The sequence below is a fragment of the Peromyscus eremicus genome, chromosome 6 (genome assembly GCF_949786415.1).
Source record: "Peromyscus eremicus chromosome 6, PerEre_H2_v1, whole genome shotgun sequence".
In the NCBI taxonomy this organism is placed as follows: Eukaryota; Metazoa; Chordata; class Mammalia; order Rodentia; family Cricetidae; genus Peromyscus; species Peromyscus eremicus.
Window position 1 is genome coordinate 78,082,128 of NC_081421.1, and position 7,945 is coordinate 78,090,072.

General features: G+C 39.4%; 1 protein-coding gene across 1 annotated transcript in view; it reads right to left on the reverse strand.

Moving 5' to 3' along the window:
- Capza1 (capping actin protein of muscle Z-line subunit alpha 1) overlaps positions 1–7,945 on the reverse strand; it is a 40,557-nt gene that overhangs the window by 21,308 nt on the left and 11,304 nt on the right. The window lies entirely within an intron of this gene.

Genomic DNA, 7,945 nt, shown 5'->3' on the forward strand with positions numbered 1-7,945 from the left:
ATTAAGTGTACTGTGAAGAGAAACAAACAGCTGGGTACAGCTGGGCATTGTCTAATCCTAGCATTTAAGAGGCACAACTGGGAAGATCTTGTGTTTGAGGTCAGTCGGGGTGATATAGTAAGACTGTATCTACCTCTCTCCCTTCAACTCCTGAAAAAGAAGCCCAACAAGACAAACAAACAAACAAAGAAACATGTAAATGCAAATCATAAAAATTTTGTGATTTCAAATAAAGAAATCCCCTTCATTTTTGTTTTATGTGTATGGGTATTTTGCCTGCACGTGTGTTTGTGCATCACACACATGCAGTGCCCACAGAGGCTAGAATAAGATGTCATATCCCCTAGAACTGGAGTTACAGACAGCTATGAGATGGCATGTGGGCGCTGGGAATCAAATCCCAGTCCTCTGGAAGAGCAGTCAGTGCTCCTAACCACAGATCCATTTTTCCAGCACCAGTGATTGTTTGTTTTAAAGATTTATTAATATGTGCATGTGTCTGTATATATGCCTGTAGGTTCTAGTGGTATTCAGAGGCCAGAAGAGGGCATCACCAGAGCTGGAGCTAGAGGCAAGTGTAAGTCACCTATAACCAGCAATGCATCTCTGACCCTCTGTAAGAGCGCAAGGACTTCCCTGCTGAACCATCTCTCCAGCTGCTTGTTTTTGCAACAAGATATCTTGTAGTTCAGGATGGCTCAAACTTGCTATATAGCTGCTCTTGCCTACCCTTCCCTGTACTAGGATTATAGGTGTACACAGCCAGTTCTATGTGGTGCTGAGATATAACTCAGGGCTTTATGCACACTAAGCAAATACTCTACCAACTGGGCTACTTTTTCTGCCTAGAATATCTCTTGAAATAAATTTATTTAAAGCTTTACTGTTTAGAGGCCTTTAGATTTTCTTTCTACAAAAAATCCCAAAGCTGTTTCTATCAATATACGTATATTTTTAAATATATGTGCTAACAGTCATTTTGAATTTTAAAAAACATTGTATATGTGTGTGTGTGTGTGTGTGTGTGTGTGTGTATGAGTATGAGAGAAAGAGAGAGAGAGTTTATGTGCATCACATGTGTGCAGGAGGCTGAGGAGTCCAGAAGAGAACAATGGATCTCACAGGTGGCTGTGAATACCCTTATGGGACCTGGGAAATGAACCCAAGTGGGTCTTCTGCAAGAACAGTAAACAAGCTTAACCACTGGGCCATATCTCCAGCCCCTTGAATTTTTGTTTTAAAAACTGAATAATCAGCTTTGGTCAAAACATAAAACAATCACAAATAAATCAAGTTATAATCTCTCATAAACATTTTAAGTAAAACTAAATATTCCAAACAAAGTAAATACCAATATCAAATAGTGCTGTGGAATAATCCTTCTGTATGCTATGTATATGTATTACTTTCATTGGTTAATAAAAAAGCTGATTGGCATATAGCAAGGCAGAATAAGGCTAGGTGGGAAAGCCAAACTGAAAATGCTGGGGGTGGGGCCGCGGAGAGGGTGGAGTCAGAGAGACATCAGCCAGCCGCTAACCAAGCAGAATGTGTAAAAATGAGGTAACAAGCCGTGAGCCACGTGGTAAAGCATAAATACAAATATGGGTTAATGTAAGTGTAAGAGTTAGCTAGTAACAAGCTTGAGCTATTGGCCAAGCATTTATAATTCGTAGTCAGCCTCTGAGTCGGTTATTTGGGACCAGGCAGTTGGGACAGGAAACATCGGCTTACAAAATAGCAATTACCTAAATGCAAGGTTTAGTACTAATGATGTGACTTACAAATTAAAAGGAGCAAAGTCATGATCATCCCAAATCTTACTGGAAAACAAATGATAAAACTCAACACTTATATCTTAGAATCCAACAAATTACTGGGTTTGGAAGTAACAGAGAAAGTTTCCTTGACCTGATAACTGGTTAGAATTCTAAAGCAATCCACATAATGAGGAAAATTAGCACTGTCACTGATTTTAAAGTCTGGACAGAGTTGACTCCTATCATTTGTACTACTCAGCTCTGCATTAGAGGCCTAAAGCATTATGGAGAAATTTTCTTCTATTACTCATTGTGTCCTCCTTCTTCTGTCCTTCATAGCCAATCTCCCCTCATGATCAGTTACTATAAATGAATACTAGAATGTTAGAATCTACCCTGTATCTCATTTCTTCTTCTATATTTAACTTTCATTTTATGCTTTGGGCAGTTCCATTTTTCAATTCACTAACTAACATCCTCTTCAGCTATGCCCAGTTTGCTGTTCAGATAATTATTTTGACTTTCCCAAGTTTTCACTGTCCTTATTTTTAGTAATTTCCTTTTATGTATATACAATTATCCCTAAGAGGATATGAACTATTGTTTGGTGCTCCATTCAGCTTTCCCGTTCATTTTACCTATAGCCTGTCTCTAGTTCTTTTAAGGGCAAGGCTAGACTTGCTGCTTCTGATCAGGGTACAAGCACTTTATTTTTTATTTTTTTATTTTTTTTTTGAGACAGGGTCTCTCTACACAGCTCTGGCTCACTCTGTAGACCAGGCTAGCCTCAAACTCACTGAGATCCACCTGCCTCCACCTTCCAGGTGCTGGGATAAAATACAGGCATGTGCCACCATGCCCAGCAGGTTACCTTTAGTGCTGCAGGGCCTCTTTTTTGGAGGTTTGGTGGGGTAAAGGAGAAGGGGCTGAGATGGGACCTTATATAGCCCAGTCTGGCCTCAAACTCAGTATGTAGCTCATACTGGCCTCGAACTCCTGCTTCAGCCAGTTCTGGGATTACAGGTGTGAGATACTGTGACTAGCTCAGTGTTCATTCTCAATGCTATATTCTGAGAATAAATGCTGGTTTTGCTATAGCTTAGCCTAAATAGAATAAAGCCAGACAGTAATCTCTCAATTATATGCTGTAAGACTGTCTGGGTCCTTTCCTCCTTATTCCTGGAGTTCTTCTAGATGTGCTTCTATTTGCCATTTGACAATATCTTCATACAGATACTTAATATTAATAAAATTATGGTGGACATAGTGATAATTAGCTGGCCTGTGGTGGCTAGTTTTTTTGTCAACCTGACATAAGTTAGAGTCATCAGATAGGAAAGAACCTCAACTGAGAAAATGCCTCCATAAGACAAGGCTATAGGAAAGCCTGTAGGGTATTTTCTTAATTAATGATTGATGATGGAGGGCTCCGCCCATGGTGGGTGGTACCATCCCTGGGCTGGCATAAAAAAGCAGGAGGAGCAAGCCATGAGGACCCAGCCAGTGAACAGCATTCTCCCATGGTTTCTGCATTAGCTCCTGTCTCTCCAGGTTTCTGGTCTGACTTCCTTCAATGATGAATGGTGATGTGAAAGCATAAGCAAAATAAACCTTTTCCTCCCAACTTCCTTTTGGTCATGGTGTCTCATTTAGTCATAGCAAGAGAAAACCTGACTAAGGCAAGGCCTAACCCCAAAGGAATTCATTCCTCAGGATAGTTCTAGTATGCTATGGAAGAAAGGCAACGAAAGTGCCTCAATTCTTACTGTACCACACAGGAAGATGTTCAAATCACATACGCAGAGCAAAGACGATCACCTAACAGGTAAGGCAGTTCCTACTTCCCCATTAGCACACTTCATATGATTTTAAGTTCTTCATGGTCACATCAAAGTCCAGCCATTTTCTGTGTGTATATGCACAGGTATGCATCTGTCATGGAAGGGATGTGGAGGGAGGTCAGAAGACAACTCTCCAAGGCTGGTTCTTTCCTTCACCTTGTGGGATCCAGGGAAGAACTCAAGTTCTCAGGCCTATACACAAGTACAAGATTATCCACTGGGCTATCTCACAGGCCTCCAAGTCATTCTCACAAGTCCTTTGAAAATAAGCTGGACACTGAGTGCACTAGTACACTACTTAAACCTAAATGGGAGCCAACAAGATGGCTCAGTGGGTAGAGGCACAAAATGCTGTCGGCAGCAAGGAAGACTTTAATAGTCACTCCTTGACCAAGAGCTCACCTTATTCCTTTCCTATCTATAGAGGGTTGTATGCTTGACAATTTAGGCTCAAATGAGATTCAATTGAAAGAGAAAAGTAAACCCAAAGTTCTCTTCTGTTCTCTAAAGAAAAGAGCTCAAGTATGCAACAGTGAGAGAAGAACATAAGCAGCAGAAATGAATTCTGGTTCAAGTGCTGGGAAAAAGCAACCTCCATGCATTTGAGACCATCAAGAACAGACAGCCTTTCAAGTGTTAAATTGATTTTTTCACTCGTAGAACACAATGCCATAAATGCTTTTATTCTACTCCTTTCCAGAAATAAAGGACAAATAGTTGGATTTGTTTCTTGAAAACAATATGCTTTACTCTTATCCTGGTAGAAAGTTCTCTCTGCACAGAATTCAGGATGGGATAAACACAAGCACAGAACACCTATCTCTTACTGAACTCGGCAACTGATCTAAGCGACCTTAGCTTCCCAACTACAAGGATTACTGACAGGTTTAAGTCACTTTGTTAGTGGTGTTCTCTTTTTTTGTTTTGTTTTGAGACAAGGTCTCACCATATAGTTCTGGCTGGCCCAGAACTCACTCAGTAGGCCACCAGGCTGGCCCCACCTGTCTCTGCCTCCTCCGTAACAGGATTAAAGATGCCTGGACTTTATTTTCTCTCTCTCTCTCTCTCTCTCTCTCTCTCTCTCTCTCTCTCTCTCTCTCTCTCTCTCTCTCTCTCTCTCTCTCGGTAAGGCTTCACTATGTATCCAAGGCTAGCCTTAATTAAACTCCTTATGTGGTGGTGATCTTCTTGCCTCAGCCTCCTAAATTCTGAGATTATTAGCATGTTTTTTTTTCTTTTGGTTTTTCAAGACACAGTTTCTCTGTTTAACAGTCTTGGCAGTCTTGGAACTGGCTTTGTAGACCAGGCTATCCTCGGAACTCACACAGATCTGCCTGCCTCTGCCTGCGAAGTGCTGGGATTAAAGGCCTTCGCTATTGCTATCACCACCGTCACTATCACCAGGTGCGACATTTGCATTTTTTAAAAATAAAATATATTTTGCCTCAATTTGGTCTCATTTTTAAAAATTCTTTAAATATTTTATTTTAGTGTGAGTCTATGTGTGTGTGCACACATGTGTACACTAGGGCACCCTTGTGGAGGTCAGAGGACAACTCAGGAATTAGTTCTCTCTTGCCACCTCCCAAAGTAGATAGGGCCTGGAAGAGGTCAAGGCCAAGTTCAAAAGAGGGCGAAGAAGTTTGATAAGGGGTTTTCATGGCTTAATGTGTGTTGTGTATTTTACTTTAGCAAACTTTCAATACTAAGGGTGTATGAGGACAGCTGGAATTGGTAGAACTTTTAAAATATAATTGCTACTTTAAAACAAAACCATTTGCCTACTTTCCTTACTTATTTGTCTACAACAGCTTGGAATTTACATCTATTAAATTTATGTTCTAGACAGTTTACTGGTGATATACCAGATACTTCAAACCCAGATGCAAAAAACAAAAAGCAGATCATCTTCAAGAGAGATGGCTCAACAGGAAAAGGCACTTGCATGCAGGCCTGACAACTTGAGTTTAGCAATAATTTTCCCTCCTTTGGTATCTAAGAATTACTTCATTCCACTGCCTTGCTGCATACAACCGTGGCCTGCCTTCAGCAAGAACTGCCTTGCCTTTGATATCTTTCTAATTATTTTTCATCTACTGATACCTAAATCTCTGTCCACTGGCTATAAATCCCAGGAATCCTTACTGTGTTAGGAGGTGAACATAATCTTTGCTTTATCACAACAATCTTGCATAGCTTCTTACCGTTTTTAACATGTACCAAATAACTTTTCCTTAATAGGAGTCACCATTGTATGTTATAACAGTTTATATCATGCTGTCTAAAAATGGCATGCTTAAGCATAAAGTTTACTACAAGGGGAAAAAAATGCTGTGTTTATGACATTCTAATGAAAAGGTACAACCTCCTCCCCTTAAACCAATTTTACTTTTTCTTTGAAGTTACTGGGAATCAAACTATTTCCCAGAACATCTTTCCCATTCAATTGCTTGGATTTAGTTTCTTCATTTGTGAGTATAATCCCTGTGCACACTGAGGACCATTTTAACTATCCAATTTAACATAAAATATGGTTAGACACAGTACTTAATTTTTTTCTCTTAAGCAAATGGCCAGGCATTATCAAAATTTGAGTTATGTGTCTTCTTTTAAAAGTTCAAACCTTTGTGTTTAGTAATTTGTTCATTTACTCAAACAAAGAAAGCAAATAAACAAAAACAATTCATTAGATCCCAGGCACTGAGGTGGTACTAAAGATGAGGTTAAAAAAGAACATGAAAAGAAACACTCCATTTGCTTTAAACACTGAAATCACCAGGGGGATCTGACTGGGCAGATGCTTGGGTTTGAACTGCAGAGATTTTGATGTGACAGCTCTCTTAACAGGCAGACATGTAAGATTTAGTAGGGGTTGGCTTTTATAAAACTTCCTCAGCAGACTCCAACACCTTCCACTAATATGAAGTTCAAATAATGGTGGATACAAATAACACAAGATAAACCACATTAAGTACCTCACCCTCCCAATCTTTGCATATTTTACCAAGGTTAGCAAAGAAATTTACGTGAACAAATAGGGATTTAAAAACAAGTACTTATTTGTTTTTAAAGATGTATTTTATTCTAACTTTTGAGTAAATGTGTGTGGCCATGTGCTCATGGGTGACTGTGTCCACACAGTCCAGAAGAAAGCAGGGGAGCCTCTGTAGCTAGAATTACAGTTGTGAGCACTTGATGAGGGTGCTGGGAAGCAAACTCAGGTCCTTTGCAATAGTATGTGCTCTTAACCGCTGAGTTGTCTCTCCAGCTCTAAAAAGGTTTAAAATAACTACAATCCAGAAGTGCCAAATCAAAAGTATAAAGAATATAGGACACAGATCTTAAGAGGAAGGACATGATATATGGGTTAGGTTGTGGAAAAAAAAAAACCAAACAAACCCTACAAGGCAGAGGAAGGTGGGATTTTAAAGCTAGACTCTGCAAAATACTTCAGATACTTCTGGGGGGAAATTACATTGAAAGAATAGAGGAAGGTGTGTTGATACATGCCTATAGTGAGAAGAGATGAGAGAATGATGAGTCTGAGGCCAGTCTGGGCTACACAGTGATCTTGTCTTCAAAAAATTAAAAAAGGTATGAATGACTGAAGAAGGAACTATAAGGTTCCTTATAGTTTTGAGATATAGGGACTTCCTTGGGGCCCTGGAAAAGGTCCCTGCTAGTAATATAATAACAAACTAGCCTAAAAAAGAAAAAAAAAGCCCACTCATTGCTATTACCCAAAGACTTCACCTGATCTTAGTGATGTACCTTAGTATAATACCTGCTTTAGAAGAAGATGCCATCAAAACTTTTGGATCACATAGATAATTTCCCTGGTTCCAAATTCAGATTCAAATGTTTAAACTATTGAGAGGCCAGGTTTAATCCCAGCTCCTTAGGAGATAGGCAGAAAAAGCATAAATTCAAAGTCATCTTGGGCAATTCTCTGTTTTAAACGCTTATTGATGTCTCAAAATTAAAAAAGTAAGAATAAGAGCTAGAGTGATGGCTCAGTGGGTGAGAGAACTTCCCAGAACCCACATGGCGGTACACAACCTCCAGTCCAGGTACTAGGCATTCATGTGATGCACATACTCAGGCAAATTACCCAAAGTCAAAATACAATTTTAAAAAGGGTTGCATATACAGGTCAGTGGTAGAGCACTTCCACAGCATGGCATGGGCCTAGGTTTAATACAAAGTATAATTCCCCATGTGCCTACAATAGCTAGAAAAATATTAGCATCTTTTGCATTCATTAAATTAGTGTTATTCCACTTTTATAATTTGTTTCTTCAACTTAGCTAATATGAGTTCCTGAAAGAGATGGATTTAGTTTCC